We start from the raw sequence: 17,078 nt of genomic DNA on the forward strand, positions 1-17,078 counted from the left end.
GACTCCATTAATTCCTTAAACATACAGCTTCCACCGTGTGCTGATAGCCCCATCTCTCAGCAGCCACTGCTCTTTGAGACACCCCCCATCTCAGAGCAAGGAAGCCACAGCTCACTGTCCTGAGACAGCGTAGGCAGGAGTGTTCTATACATTGCAAAGGTCCTTGTGTGAAAATCCCAGCTTGTGCTCACAGCGAAGGGTCAGGACATGGGAGACAACAGCCCAAGGCCCACCCAAGCCCTTCCGTTCAGAAACCCGAGGGTTCTGTGGCGAACTTCAGAGCCTTGTAAAAACCTTTTGATAAATGAACACAGGGCTGACCTGCATGGGGCCGACAAGACAGACTCTTCACATAAATCTTGTGTGTGCTTGAAAATTCCCTCCCCGCCGACATCTCCAAGGCACTGATTTGTAGCAGAAACCCCTTGATGTGGTTGGTTCCCAAGCATCCACCCAAGCCCCAGAAGTTCTGGAAAAAGGCAGAACACAAGGGGAGGAGGAAAGCAAAGTTAGACAGCGAGAGGACCTCCAACTGCCCTTACGCACACTAGGTCTATTGGGCGAGCCGGCTTTAGTCCTCCCACTGTGGTGAAGATAGGTCACTGCCAGTTGTTCACTAAGTGTTGGGCACTTACTAAGCATGGGGGGCTCTGTTCACTTAATGTGCTAAGGTTCTGAACAGTGATCCATGTCCCCAAGGTCACAGAGCTGGGAAGTGTTGGGGCTGGAACTGAACCCAGACCATCTGGTCCAAGTGCCTTGCTCTAACCTACCACCCTTAATGTGCAGCTTCTGGCTTGCAGGCCTACCTCTCCAAATCCTTCCCCATAAAGCATTCCTGTCCCTCTGAGTGTCCTGCCCCAGAAACTGGTAGTCTTGCTCAACGTCCTGTGTGTGGCTCTACCGGCAGCTGCACCTTCAGCCAGGTCCCCAAACCCTTGGACCCAGAGTTTCTCAGAAGCTCCATCAGGTTCTGGCTCACAAAAAAGGCTGTGTCCGTATGTCCCTCCCTCCGAGTCACCACGACATATCTGCCCTAGCCCCAGCTGTCGTCTTGGTCTTCTCTCTGGAGGGACTGGCCTATCCTGGACTTGTTCACAGTGTCTGACGCTAAACTGGAGCAGGGCACTTTGTCTTCTTCTGTGAGGGCTCCCTGTAACCCCAGCTGACCTCACACCTCAGCAGCCCCTTGCCTTATCCTCCCCAGTGCTGAGATTGCTGGAGCGAGCCGCTATGCCTGCCTGGGCATTGTACTTAAAAACCTGAAGCTTCTGTAAGTATGTGACACACATACTAAGTTTTCACAGACAAGCATGTTCCGCCTCTGGGGGCACCTCACAACCCCCCCAATTCCATATCCAGTTCAAACCCAGCTACAGAGGTGACAATTCCTGGACTATGCAGGTGACAGTTCCATCGTTAATTGTTCACAGAGCCATATAGCTAACTCCAGGGTCAACTTCTAAACATCCATCATCCCCAAGAGAAGCCTCCACCCAAAGTGCCACCACTGTAGTCCCTCCGGCTGCTCTTCCCCAGTTCTGAGTATCATTCACCCACTTTCTGTCCATTCATTTGGGGTGCCACACAGAGGAGATGGCTATGTAGCCTTAACTGGCCCAGAATTCTCTATACAGATCAGATTGACTCCAAACTTATAGACATCAGTATGCCTTTTCCTCCCCAGTACTGCAATTAAAGGAGTCAGCCATCATGCCTGGCCTTTAAAACACACACACACACACACACACCCCAAGGTCTCAGGGAACCCAGGCTGGCTTTGATCGCATTATGTGTACCTGGATCTCCTGCCCCCACCTTCTAAGTGCCGATATGCCAGGAGATCGCATACTCTGCCTGTTTGCCCTAATTTCAAGGCTGGGCCATGTCATAGTATGAGCAGATGGGTTCTGTCCTCTCCGTGGGTGGGGCAGCCTATGCACACCCTGTCTTTCTTGTGTCCACACTGTGCCTGATTCCCCCTGCTTGGGGTTTTCTGTGTGCACATGTGCATGTGTTTTGCTGGGAATGCAGCCCCGAGCCCCATGTGCGCCGGTCCAATGCTCTGCCCCTGAGCCACACCCCAGCCCCTCCCCTGAGCCACACCCCAGCCCCTCCCCTGCTGCTGCCAGCAGTCTCTTGTATTGCTGTGAGGAGGTCCACTGGTGACTTGAGGGTTGCTCTCACCTCTTGGCAAATCGGTGAAGGCTCCCAGGAAGGATGAACCCAGAGATAGAACTCCTCTCTAGTGACATTCCGTAACCCTCCAGGCCTTTGGCTCCTGATTGAGGCCTCCAGTCTCCTTCAGCTCCTGGCCTTTCAGTGTCTCCAGCATGCAGGCAGCCATCACTGAACCCCTGAGTCTTTCCTGTGTAAGCCAATCTAGTGACTCTCCCTTTATAACAAACACCTCATAAGTGCTTAATTCAGTGACTGGCTGATCTTGATCCCTTGGTGGGCTAAGGAGTTCCCATGTGAGGCAAAAGGTAATGGTGTTTTCCTGCGTATCCCAACCATGTCTTCTGCTGACAGCCCATGTTAGGCTGGACTCCTACTAGTGGAACTCTAATCCCAGGGAGGTGGTGACTGTCATTCCTGTGGTTCACCAGCTCCTGGCCTCAGCCCTTCCTGGTGCCTCCCTTGGCTCCTTAGCTCCAGACAGTCAGACTGGCCCTGCAGGCCACCTTGCTGCAGGGCAGACACCCCTGGCCCACCTGAGCACCCTAATAATGTTCACATGGGCTCAGAAGCCAGGACTCAGTGTCTGTTTTGTTGGGCTGTGCAAAAACACTCGTGTTGCCACACTGGATCTGAAAATGTGTTCCTTTCACAGGCCAGCAATACTCAGAAATGGCCCCTGCTGAAGGGGAAATACATTTTAAAGTTGCAGCTTGCTCAGGTCCTAGCTCAGTGGTTCTCGGCCTTCCTAATGATACAACTCTTTAATACAGCTCCTCATGTTGTGGTGACCCCAACCATAGAATTATTTCGTTGCTTCTTGGTAACTGTAAGTTTGCTACGTTATGAATCATATTGTAAATATTTGATGTGCTACCCCTTGGTCATGACCCCTAGAACCACTGTCCTAGTATCACTCAGCCCCCTCTGACCTCTGCAGGTAGCAGCTACAGGAACAGGAGCGCACAGTCCCTGGTTCTCCCTGCTCTTTAGGCTGAGTTAGACGCCCCCATGTCCAAGCTCATAAAGGTGGTGGGGTGATGCCTTGAGTGGGGTCCTTTGTCACTGTGATCTGGCGCCTCCACAGTTTGTCTCAGCTCTGTATGGGTCACCCTGATCCTCTCAATATGTGAATTGACAGGTATGATTTCCAGTTACAGAGAGGCTAAGCACCTTCCCCAAGATCACACAGCTTGTTCCTGATGGGCTGAAATTCCAGGCCAGGCTTGAGGGGACAAAAGTAACAGTGAACACAGAGGACGCAGGGCCAGCACAGTACCACATCCAAGGTCACGCAAGGCCAAAACTGACATGCTTCCCTAAATCCCAGCCATAGATCTTGCCCCTTGGGAACCACCAATGTGTTCTTGCTACGTTTCTTAAGAACTTTTCCTTGAGTCAGCAAGATGGCTCCTCCAGTGATTAAAGGTGCTTGCTGCTAAGCCTGACGACCTGAGCTCAATCCCTTTAACCCACATGGAAGAAGGAGAGAATTGACTCCTGAAGGCATTTGTGTGCACTTGTGCATACATGCATGCACACATACACACTAAATAAAATGTAATAATATTTAAAAAAAGAAGAAGGAGGGACATTTCTTCCAGTTGGAAGCCAGCCTATTCCCTACCCCCCAAAAAAAAAGAAAGAAAAGGAAAAAATATTTTTTCCCTGGCATCACATCTCCCTGGGACCTTGAGGTTTCATTCAAGCAAGGGTCAACCATAGCGCCGAGAGAAGCAGAGAAAGCAGGTTGCATCCCAGAGGCCCCCACAGCTCCAGTTGCGTGCTTTGATCTACCCTCCGCACGGCACAGCTATGGGTATCGACCAGCCTGGAAAACTGAGCTGACAGTAAAGGAGAAAACAGAGGTGGACGTGGACAGCATAATGGCCCCTGCAACTGGGCTGGGGGGCAGCGGAGGCACGGGGAGCGGCGGGTGGTCAGGGTCCTGATCACAAGGGCAGAGCAGGCCACTTGGAAGCAAGGAGAAAGCAGATGGTCACCATGGTGACTGGGCCCCCTGTACACTGCTCTGACTTCATTCTGCTGTCGGCGTTCATGGGCTGGAGACAACTGGAAGGACCCACGCCTAGGGTACAGGTTGGGGAGGGTAGCGAGTACCTGCCTGCTTTCCCCTCCTCTGGGCCTGACAGCTGCTCACCCATCAGCTATACTATCTTCGAAGAGCAGCTCTGGTGCTGGGCTCCGTCGTGCTCCAAACCCTTCTTCGACTCCATCATTCTTGGGTTAAAGAGCGAACCGCAGGTACTGCCCCCTCACCTGAGAAGCCGAGGTGAGACTTGTGGTTGTCCCTTCCCAAGAGTACCAGATGCACCACACCTCAGTCTTTGCACCTGCCTCACTGTGCCTAGGTGGTCCCTTACTTGGAGAATAAGGGACAGCATGACCTGCTGCTGGCTTGTGGCTTGGAGTGCCTCCCCCGCCGCCCTCCAAGGGCAGGCTCCTTTTCTGGGTTCTCCTCAGCTCCCACCAGCACCTTTGTTGCTGGGCCTGTGCCTAATGTTAACCTCATTTCCCTAGTTCAGCTGAGCCTCTTCCAGGCCTCTTCGCCAACTCCCTGTCTTGCGGCCCCCTGCTTAGATGCCCTTTCTTGGTAGATACTCATGCAGGCCTTTGGTTTCTGGGAGGGTCCCCACCTCCCAGGAGCCTCCTGGCTGAGGCCTGGCTGGGCTGTTTGTGATTATGGTTTCAAGAGTGTGGTTACTTGATTCACATCTGTCTCCTCCAAACTGACAAATTCCACAGGGTGAGTGGCCAGCATCTGTTTTTGCTCAACGTTGTAGTCTAGCACACAGGAGACAGCCTGCTGCTGGAGCCTGGAGTAAGCAGGGCAGCAGGACGAGTGTGTATGCAAATAAAGGCCCTATATGCAAATGAGAGATGGGAGGAGCTTACAGCCCAGCTCTTGGCCAGGGAAGTTTCTCCTTTCCCACAAAGCTCACTGAAACTCCAGAATTTCTACCAGTGGCTAAGATGGGGAGGGAGACATGGATGGATGGGTGAGTGGGAGGGAGCATGGATGATGGAAGATGGATGAACTGGTGGACAGGTGGGTGGACAGATAGAAATGGAAAGAAATATTTAACCCTTACAAAATGTGTAGCAGTAGCTGAGTATGGTGGCTCATGCCTGTGATCCCAGCACTTGGAGGCAGGAGAATCAGCAGTTCAAGCTTATCCTCGGCTACATAACAAGTTTGAAGCCAACCTGGGCTACATGATATTCTATATAAGAAAAAAAAAGATAAAAAACTGGAAAAGTTCTAGTGGGAAAGATAGACAGACTGAATTAAGACAAAAGCTAATGCCCTCTGGAGTAGAGGCTCCTGGGAATGCCTGCTGTGTCCTGTGAAGTGTGCCAAAAGGTCAAGGGGCACGGCTTCAGGTCTGAGCTGTGCTCTCTGTGATGAACAAGATTAATGACTTGGTTGGGAGCCACTGAGGCCACCAAGGAGCTGCTGACAGCCTTGTAACTGCCGAGGGGCACAAGCTGCTCATGGGGCAGCGAAGGCCAGGTTAGGATGGCATCTGTTCCCCTTCTCCTGGTTCCAGGCTGGGCAGAGGGTCTGGACTCTGGAGCAGTGGTTCTCAACCTTCCTAATGCTATGACCCTTTATTTGATACAGTTCCTCATGTTGTGCTGACTCCTGACCATAAAATTATTTTCATTGCTACTCCATAACTGTAATGATTGCAATGTAAATATCTGTGTTTTCCAATGGCCTTTGGGGAGGAGTCGAGACCCACATATTTAGAACCACTGCTTTAGAGCCTTATAGGCCTCAGAATGGGTCTGAGCCTATCCAAAATGAGTGAGCCGTCTGCTCTGGAGACTGGCTGAGGAGGCCAGAGCTGTGGATGTCATGAATAGCATGACTTTCCAGATGTGTCTGAAAGAATTGTGGGATCTGGGGAAGTGACTCCATCAATAAAGAGCTTGGCAAGCAAACCTGAGAGTTCCGATGCCCAGAACCCACCTGAGAAGCTGGGCAGGCGTAGTGGCCACTTGTAATCCCAGAGATTAGAAGGTTGAGACAAGACCCTGGGACAAGCTTAGCTGGGTAAGAGTGACAGGCAAGCTCTGAGTTCCTCTTGAAACACTGCTTCCATGAACAAAGTGGAGATTGATCCAAAAAGACACCTCATGTCAATCTCTGGCCTCCATATAAACAAGCATACATGCACCTCACACATGCAAACCTACAGCCACATACAAACCCTGGGCATGGTCCCAACACTCAGGAGGCTAGGCAAGAGGATCATCATGACCTGGAGGGCAGCATGGAGCAAGAAGGGGAGGAGCCACACCCAGCCCTCAGCTGTCACTCATCCACAGAGGCTCTGAGAGCCTCAGCTTCCCAATGGGCACCTGCAGATGGTACAGAGTGGCAAAGGGCATCCTGCAGACAAGCCCTGCGCGTGGCCAGACAATCAGGGAGCCTCTGGGTGGCTGAGATTGAGTAGGAGGGGCCTAGAAGTTCAGATTTGTGGATTTGAGCGCCATGAAACGCCACCTCAGGCCAACCCTTAACCAAACACATTGGCGTTGCTGGAGTTGAGATGTGAATCTTGATGCTGAGTGGGAGAGCAGTGGCTATAAATAGCCTCGTGTCAGCTTAGGGCAGATTTTTGTGGCCAAAATGTTACACAAAGTATTTTTTTTGTAGGCATTTTTGATTCTGGAGTTGTAGATCAGGGAGCCCTTCATAAAGATGATGTTTTCCAAAGGGTGGTGTCAGAGAAAAGTTTGTCCAAGTTCTGACAGGAAGGCGGTTAAATCGCCCCCTCCCCACTGTGCAGTAAAAGAAGGTTTAAAAATTCTATGAATCCACAGAAAAGTCTGGAGCTGGCCTCAGGCCCATTCCCTGGAGACCAGCTGGGTTTTCTTTTCCTACACATGGGGTTTTCTTTTGTTGGTTGATTTTTGTAAGACAAAAATCTCACCGTGCAACCCAGGCTGGATTTGAACTCCCAACAATCCTCCTGCCTCCTATCCAGAGTGCTGGGATTACAGGCAAATGCCACCATGTAGGTTTTGCTTCTGAATGTTCAAAGGTTTCTGTGTGAACTAGGGGTATGTCCTGCATGAACTAGGGGTATGTGTGACCCATTTGGTAATTTTGTTGTTGTTGTTTTAAAATAATAGTTTAACCAAGTGTGGTGATGCATGCCTTTAGTCCCAATACTTCGGAGACAGAGGCAGGTGGATTTCTGTGAGTTTGGGGCCAGGCTGTTCTACAGAATGAGTTCCAGGACAGCAAGGGCCACATAGAGAGACCCTGTCTCAAAAGCAGCAAACAGTAATAGATTCATAGACAGACAGACAGACAGACAGACAGACAGATAGATAGATAATTAGATAATAACAGTTTAATCACCTGTAAGTCAGGTGTGATGGCCCACCTTAGTAACCCCAGCATCTGGAGGCTGAGACAGGAGGTTCTGGAGCTCCAAATCAGTGTGGGCTACATATCTGAACCTCATCTTGAAACAAATCAAATCTTGGAATGTTTAGCAGGGACCTCTGTGCAGGCAGCAGGGCGGCTTGTGTGGGAGGATCAGGGGCTGCTCATCCTTGTGCTGGGGGCAGGGGATGACGAAACCTTCTGCTTCTGGATCTCCTCAGGGCGGCCCCACCCCACTATTAAGAATTAAGGTCCATCCCTGCCTCTCATCTCATTGCCCAGCCTCTCACTAGGTGCTGTCTTGTTGGAGCCTCTAGGCCCAGAAACCCCTCCCCACTATGGACACTCCAGAGGCTGGGGCAGAGAGAGTGATCAGACTTCACTGAGCCAGCAGAAAGGGCGGGGGGAGCAGGCGCTAGCGGTGCCACAGCATGGGTTGCTGGTTCTCAGCCACCCCTTCAACAGGTGGTCTGCCATCTGCTTGGGCTCCCGGCCCAAGCCACGTGTCCAACCCTCTTGAGTTCAGCCTTGGCTGACGACTGGGCCTGAGTTCATACAGACAGAAAAAGAACTGTGATCTGTGGGGCCAGAGGACAGAGTGCAGGTCACTCGCCCCAGGGAGGGAAGCTAAAAATGACCAGGGACCTTGGAAAGTCCCTCTGTTTGGCCCTGACCTTCCTCCCTTGGTTTTTTGAGGCAAAGTCTCATGGTGCCCAGGTTGGCCAGAGTCCCTGTGTAGCTGAGGATGACCTTGAACTTCTGATCCTTCTGTCTCCACCTTCCTAGTACTGAGAGGACAGGTGTGCACCACCACGCCTTATTAGTGCAGCGTTGGGACTCGAACCCCGGGCCTTGTGTATACTGTACAAGCACTCTATCTTCTGAGCTACATCCTCATCCCATGACTGCCCTCTCTTTTATCATTGAGATCCTGCAGTTTGACTTGAAAGGCTACAGACAGGTGCACCCATCATTTACACCGTATTGATGGACATGGAGCCCAGAGAGGTGAAGGAATCTGCCTGGGACCACACAGCTCAGCCACTAATTGAGTCTCATGGGGTCCCTAAGTATTTATTGAGGTGACTCCTGCAAGCTGCAAAAATGAGGTCCCTAGTGTCTCTAAACCAGAGAGCTGCTTAACTACCCAGCCCTGCCACCAACCAGAGAGTTTTCCAAGGCTCTGGCCCACATTTCTGGTGTATGAGGGGGAAATCCTGCCAACAAGACCCCAAAGGGCTGCTTCAGGGAAAGAAACCACTGTATCCAGCATGTCTTTCTGTTCAAATTCAGCACACTCCTCCCACTTTTGTTTTAGTGACCCAATACCCCACACTGTCAGTGTCACTAGCCTGGATGGTTAGTGTCACTAGCCAGCATACCCAGGACAAGCCTGGGCTAGGGCCTGGTCAGTAGGATCTGCAGATGACCACCCCCTCCCTGAAGAGACAAGCTAGAGCCTGTCCCCTGAGGCGGGGCACAGCTGTCACCCTTGCCAATAGCCAGGACCCTGGCATGTGGCTCCTAGTGGCAGGCTGAAGTTGGAGAGACATATGGCTTCTGACCCCTCTACCGCAGAGAGACCTGGGAGCCAGGGAAGCCAAAGTGATGGCTTGGACCCCTTGGGCCCATCTTCCAGGCTTTCGGAGCCTTTTCTTCCAGCTGCCATGAACTTTCCCCCTCTCCCTGGAATATTCAGGATGAGAGCCGCTCGCCTGTGGTGGCACACATGACAGCCTGTGTGTACATGTGGGGTTTTCTGATGATCACTTGAAAGAACATTTTGTGAAGCAACTGAAAACTGTAAGTTCTCCATTTTCTAAGGAGTAAGCATCCCTAGCAAATGTTCTCCTTCCTGGGGTGATGACCCAGGCATTACTGCAACCCTCCCGTGGGAGCTGAAACTTTGTCTTCCACCTGCAGTTGGTAACCTTGAACTTGGCGACTTGGGGAGCTGACCTGTGACTGGCTCTGAAACCTCACTGGACCCACTGAGACATTACAGTTTTTGACAAACAATACACAGCCATTCTGGGCTGGTGACTTGGCAGACCAGTGTGGACCTGGAGCTCAGTCCTCTCGAGTCTGCCCAATAAGCTGCACTCTCAAGCTGCTGAGGTTCCTTGTCTCCAAACTGGGGTGAAGAAACACAGCTGGGAGGGGGTGGGAAGATCTGAGGCAGATGTGTAGCCCAAGAGGAGGGTGGGAGCCCCTGCTATCCTTCAGGCTTCCATCTGCTCCTGCAGAACCCGAGACTCACAGGGCCGGGAGGAACCGGTGGAAGAGGAAAGAGGTGGCGAGACTGAGAGCCACCCAGACAATCAGTTTGGACATCCAGCCCTGCCTGGCAGAGCGACAGAACTGAGAGTTCCTACCCTAGGAGTCGCCTGCCCCTCCCAGGCCTCAGAGCTGACAGTCTCCTGCCACCCGAGGTGCCAGAGTGCCTGAGAAAAGCTGAGGGTCAGGAGGCCCAACTGGGGGCTTACTTTCCCAAACTGGTCAGGATCCCAGAGGCAGGAGGGGGGGCCCCTCTGGCTGTGTGCAGACCAGGACACACACACACACACACACACACACACACACACACACGTGCACGCACCAGGGCTGCTCATCCAGAGGCACACAGATGGACACATGAAAAAGGGATTCTGACTCAATGACACAGTGGAGAGATGCAGGAGGGACACAAGACAGAGAAGACAGATTCACATGTCTGCACCGAGGTCTGCTCACAGGCACAGTGGCCCCATTGGTTCCCATATGCCAGAGCTCAGACTAGTGCCAGCTTCATGCCGTGTCCCTAACCCGGGCAGCCCCAGCCCATTTGAAATGATTTTGACACCTGTATAACACGCAGAGACACACCTTGGTCAGAGTCATCTGTGTCCCCAGCGTCTCCAGATCTTCCCTGTACCCTCCCGGGTGACTGCTGGGCCATCTGCCATGGACTTCTTGCCTCCTAGAAAGCCCTTCACACGCAGGGTTTCAAGCAGTGGGTCTGGCTTCTGTCACTCTGTGTTGTTTCTGAAACACTCCCAAGTTACTGTGTCCTGTCATTCTTTCTTTTCTTGTGCTTGTCACCTAACTTGCCAAGAGGTATTCCATCCCGTGGTGACCCTGGTCTGTTGAGGGGAGGGTGGAGGGGGCACTTGGGAGGCCAGAGTGTGGGGCTGTTGTAAGCAAGGCTGCTGGGGTACTTGTGCAACGGCCTGGCTCCCCATCCTGTGGGGTGAATATTAATACTAAAGTGGAGTTGCTGTGTTGAGGGTCAGGTAGCTGTGTGTCCCTTCTCTACACAGAGATCAAAGGGGGCCTGGCATGGGGCTCAGTGAAGCCCTTACCTAGTATGTGAAAAACCCTGGCCTCTACCCAGTCCTGCAGTCACTGGGTGTGGTGGCACAAGTCTGTAACCCTAGCACTCAGGAGGATCAGAAGTTAAGGTCATTCTCAGCGACGTAGGAAGTTCCAGGACAGCCTGGCCTATTTAGGACCCTGTCTCAAAGGAAACAACAACAATATGGGGATAAAAAATGGAAACAAAGTTGAGTATAATGATGCATGCCTTTAAACTCAGCACTAGGTAGTGGGGGGGGGCAGAGGCAGGTGGATCTCTATGAGTTCAAGGTCAGCCTGGTCTATACAGTGAGTTCCAGGACAGTCAGGGCTTACATAGTGAGACCCTGTCTTGAAAGCAAAAACAAAACAAACAACACCAAAAAGTGGAAGCAATCATGATACCCCATTAACACTTGGTTAACAAGGCACACATGCAACGGAGCTGGAGAGATGGCTCAGAGGTTAAGAGCGCTGGCTGCTCTTCCAGAGGTCCTGAGTTCAATTCCCAGCACCCACATGGTGGCTCACAAAAAAAAAAAAAAAAAAAAAAGACACACACAGAGCACTATTCAACCATGAAAAGGAATAATGCCTCTCCATATGAGGCCAGGAGACCCTGTCTGATTCCAGTTAAACAAAATGTCCAGAACAGACGTACAGACAAGAGGAGTTATTTATTATTGCTGAGGACAGACTCCTTTTGGGGGGCCGAAAGGGCTGCAGAATGAGACCCAGCCTGCAGCCGCCTGGCTCTGTGACTTCACTTGGGATCATGTGCTTATGGTGGTGGCAGTAAGGGACTTCATTTATTATTGATTTTCTTGTTTACTGTGTGTTGTTGAGACCCTGTCTCATGTAGCCCAGTCCGGTCTAGAACTCCCACTGTACCTGAGGATGACCTTGACTTCTGAACTTCTTGTCTCTACTTTCCCCAGTGCTGTTACTACTGTGTGGCACTGAATCTGGCTGGAAGTGGTGAGTTTTATATTCATTTTGCCTTAATCACTTAAAGTGTAGATGGGGCTGGCAATATGGCTCAGCAGGTAAAGGTGCTTGCCAGAAAATTCGATGACCCAAGTTCAAGCCCCAGGACTCACATGGTAAAAGAGAAGTGACTTCTGCAAGTTGCCCTCTGACCTCCACATGCATACTCTCTCCCAAATAAATAAATGTGCTCTTTTTTCCCAAGACAGGGTGTCTCTGTGTAGCCCCAGCTGACCTGGAACTCGATCTGTAGACCAGGCGAACTCACAGAGATCCACTTAACTCTGCCTCCGGAGTGCTGGGATTAAAGGTGTGTGCCAACACTGCCTGGCATAAACCTAATTCTTAAAACAGGGAGTGGGTAGCCAAATGGTAGTCTCAGCTACTCAAAAAGGATCAGCTGGGGGCAGGAGTTCAAGACCAAGCAGAGGTCATAGAGTGAGGTCCTGTCTTAAAAATAATTCTTTAAATAAAATTAGTATATAACACAAACTGGGAGACAGCCCAGGAAGCACAGAGACCTCTTGGTGGGAACGGTGGCATTGAGGAGGATGACACAAAGCTGGGTACACAGTCCCTGGTGAGAGTGTCCCAGGTTTGGAGACTCGTGTGCGTACTCCCCACTCCCTTACCCCCGCCCAGACCCTAGAACACCTCCAGGCTCTGCTGCCTCCCAGCAGATGTGGGTTAATCAAGAGTGATTAACTCTGTGATTATGGTTTCCTGAGGCCCCGTGAAAAAGGAAAACATACGATGGTGTGCTGGCAGCTGCGGCTGCGCGGGCCTTCCTGTCCTTATCTTCAGGACATCTTCAAAACAGTCCCATCCGATGGGACTCTCTGACAGTTTCTTACCATTAATCTAGCCATGTTTACAGAGCAGGAAGCCAGCAGGGGCTGAGAGGCCCACTCAGGGCCAACCAAGAGACCAGGTAAGTGGGCTGCAGGGTCATCTGGTGAAGACCCACCCATAGGCCGCCTGCAGAGCCAGGCCCCCTGTGCCAAACCCAGCCTGAGTCCATGTGAGTGTGCTGTGACTCCCGTGGGCAGGCAGGAAGGCACACGGGGATCTAGGGTGCAGAGGAATGAGAAAGGCATAGAAAATCAGAGAACTGCCCATGCTGCCTGTGCTCACCACAGAGGCCGTGGCCCATTGCCTTCCCTGAGCTCAGACTCATCCTCAGTCACTGCATTAGCTACTCTCTTTGTGGTGACAAAAATATTAGACAAAAGCAACTTAAGGGATGAAGGGCTTGTGGTGTGAAGGGATGGCAGCAGGAGCCCGAGGCAGCTGGTCACACGGCGTCCACAGGCAGGAAGCAGAGAGAGAGAGGAACACGGGTGCTCAGCTGCTTTCTCCATTTTATTTAGCCTGGGAGCCCAGCACATGGGTGCATCTTCCCTCCTTAGCTGGTCCTGTCTGGAAATGCCCTCATAGATACACCCAGGGGTGTGTCTCCAAGGTGACTCTGCATCATTGAGCTGGATGCGTCCTCATTCTTAGAACCATCCCTTCCCACCTGCCCAGCCTCCTCCTCGGCTGCATCTCAGCCTTGCTGACTCCTCCCACAAGTCATCATGCCACTTCCTATCTACATCTGGGAACCACCAATATCTACGTCTGGGAACACCTCCCTAGGGACCACCAATGCATCCCCAAACCCAACGCTCCCAAGATGGGAAACATCAGACCCAGAGCCATGAGTGGTCTGCAGATACTTGCTATGATGGCAGGAACCACAGCCAAGGAAGCAGCTAGCTCTGAAGCTGGGGAGGAGAAGGGGCCAGGTTGCTCCCCAGAACTCCAACAGGATCCAGTATGACCTCCTGTCTCTCCTGTCTTCCTCCTCCATCTCCTCGTCTTCTTTTTCTCCCCCTCTCTTACTCCTCCTTCCCCATCTATCTCCTCTTCTATCTCTCCTTCCTCCTCTTGTTGTGATGGGCATCAAACCTAAGACTCCATGCATACCAGGCCAGTACCCGCCTTCCACACTGGACTTCCACACTGGACTTCTGACCCCCACAATTGATAGAATAAATGCAGGATGCTTGAAGCCTCTCTCTTTTCTTTGTTGCAGTTGTTCTGAGACAGAGTCTTTCTCTCTAGTCCAGACTGGCCTGGAACGCACTGTGCAGCCCACGCTGGCCTCAAACTCATGGCAGTCCTCTTGCTTCTGAGTTACAGGCGAAAGTCACCATATCTAGTGTGCACCAGCGTTCTAGCGACACCAGGACACTCATTGGATGCCTTGCCTGTCCTGCCCTATGGCTGTACAGAGTGCTGACTGCCTCTACTTGCCCCCTCCCCCAGGCTGGCTAAGCACAGCTCTAACCAGCCCCAGCACTGGGTCCTGTAGGAGGCCTTGGCTGCTCCAGCCCGGTGAGTCGGCCTCTGGGTTGTTGCTCCTCATCACATTTGCACACCTCACCGCCAGTCTGGCTGTAATTTCCTCAAAGGCCGGAAGCCGCGAGTCTTTGTTTCGTCCAGCCCCCGGCAAGGAGGGAGCGCCCCAGGCCAGCTAAGGCACTGTGTGGTGGAGTTCCCACCAGCCTGTCCTGTTCCCCCTCCCAGCAGAGCTCGGTTCCAGCCACCTGCTCAGCCCCCTGCTTTGTCAGAGTCCGTCTGACACCAGTGGCCATGCCACCCCTCTGAGCGGCACCCTGATCACCCTCCACGGTGTCCCATGGCGCCTTATAGGCAGAAGTCATGCCATTTGGGGGCTCATCATTCTTTTCTAGACTCTGTGAGTACGGCAGACTCCTGTGCTATCCCCCAGGAGTGACCACTGATTGGGCCCACAAAGACTGTTGGTGTCTAGCCCAGCCCTACCTGGCCAGCTGAGGGACCTTGCTGAGCCATGTCCCCTCCCTGGGTGTCCCGCCATTACGCTACAGAACCTGTCTCAAGGAACAATGAGTCTGATCAAGACGTTGTATCAGTGGCCTGGCACAGGCTTACCTATCAGATGTCTGTCTCATTTTCCTTGGTCATCTCATAGTCACCAAGGTGTGCCCAGCACCCCTGGGACTGGAGGGAAGTGGTTATGTTTTTACAAGCTTCTCCCAGACGATGAAAGTCGAAACTCAAAAACACCTGTCCACCTTCACCAAGGTGTGCCACGAGCACTGAGGGGTGCCACCTCCCTGGAAGCTGACTGACTGGTCTGTGGGACGGCTCTTCTGCTCAGGGTCACAGTACAGTCTCAGACTGCACCGTGCTGCTTGTGTCCCTGGTGACCAGCAGCAGGAGATCAGGGCCACGAGCACTTCACAGGTAGCAGAGACCTTGAAGCTGCCAGCCACCACCACAGTGTTCCCAGAGCTTTGTCAGGGCCCCAGCAGAGAAAAGATGCTCCCAGCTTTGGGACAGACAGAAGAACCAAAAGTCCGCCTGTGCCCTCAGAATAGACCTCAGGCCTGACTCCTGCCCGGGCTAAGTCCCTGCCCCCACCCCTAGGCCCTCTGAGGCTTTCCCATAGAATCTCTGGGTGGGTTTGGATCCAGGCCACAAGGAACATGAATCGGAAGCTCGGTGACAGGAAATGCTGTTTGGCCTTGGCTGGCTTTCCAGGCTGTGGCCTTGAGCTGGCTGTGCCCTGGGTATTGCAGCCACTGAAGGCTTCAGTGAGATGGGAAGGGCTTTGGTCCCCAGGGCTGGCACCGACTCTTCCTCCCTCCTTGGCTGGCTGCCCCTAACACCCTGTGGGGAACCATTTATCTACAGGCACGGGCAGACACGACATCATCGGATCTTGTTTGGGGCTGTGAATGTCCAGGTCTAAGCTCAAGGGCTGGGAGGGCAAGGCTTGACCATCGTGGGAGAGGTAAAGCAAGAGGAGAGGGGCCCTTCTACAGCTCACGCCTCTGCCATGTCCTCGGTACAATGGGTGGTGGCCCAGAGCCGTGGGGAAGGCATCAAAGGGTCTTCCGGTGAGGAAGGGTTGCAGATGGACCAGGTTGGGGCCAGCTAGCACCTGCCACCACACAGCACTTTGGGAGGCACCCGAGACAAAGGGCACACGGGGAGGTGGCCAAGCACCAGAGGGTGGGGGGGGGCAGACTGGAGGAAGTGGCTCCCATGAGTCCTCTAACTCTGGTCCTAAAATGCAGAGAATACTGAGTGCCTTATTTGCTGAGCTAATAGCCTTTCCCACTCTGTCCCCTGTCCCCGACCTTGACCCAGAGTCATGGGGCTCTCTGGGAAGGTTCCATGAAGATCTATCCATCCAGCCCTGAGCTGCAGCAGGAAATCCTGAGGCCAGTGTACAACACATTACTTCCAGCTACCCAGGGATCCCCAGGCACAGGACTAACCCAGGAGACCCCCACCCCTCCCCCAGTCCTATGGCCTTGACCACCCAAGTTCTTTCAAAGGGGACAGGTTGTCCTTTTAGCCAGTGTATCAGGGACAACCGGCTGTCCACATGTCTCTACATCACACACGGTACAAGAGCAAAGCGAAGATGACTCAAGATCTGCAGGAAAAAAAACTGTGACTGCACTTGGAATCCACCAGGGGAGCACTGTGACAACAGACTAGGTGACAGCAGTGTGCAACTGCAGTTCCATCATGGTTTAAAAAGGATGGGCGCTTAGAGGATCCCTCACGGAGGCCGGGCAGTGGTGGCGCATGTCTAACAGGAGACAGAGGCAGGCGGATCTCTGTGAGTTCGAGGCCAACCTGGTCTACTCTTACACAGAAAAACCCTGTCTCAAACACCGAAAGCCAAAAACAAAACAAAAAATCCTTCACAAGGTAAGAAGAAGCACTGGAGAGATTGCTCAGTGGTTAAGAGCACTGGCTGCTTTTGCAGAGGACCTGGGTTCAATTCCCAGCACCTACATGGCTGACAGCCATCTGTAACTCCAGTTCCAGGGGATCTGATGCTCTCTTCTGACCTCCAGAGGTACCAGGGATGGAAGAGATGTATACATGCATGCATAGAAAACACTCATATACATACAATAAATAAACCTAAAGGAAAGAAAGGAAGACAGACAGACAGACAGAGCTGGTAAGACTGGCAGCACAGGCTTTTCAACCTAGCTACTCTACAGACTGAGGCAGGAGGATCACAAGTTCAACACCCGCCTGGGCTACAGTGTGAGAACCTATCTCAAACAAGTGAAGAGAGAGCACTCTGAGTACGGTGCCT

This window comes from Mesocricetus auratus, unplaced genomic scaffold (assembly GCF_017639785.1).
Source record: "Mesocricetus auratus isolate SY011 unplaced genomic scaffold, BCM_Maur_2.0 Super-Scaffold_6723, whole genome shotgun sequence".
NCBI classification, from domain to species: Eukaryota; Metazoa; Chordata; class Mammalia; order Rodentia; family Cricetidae; genus Mesocricetus; species Mesocricetus auratus.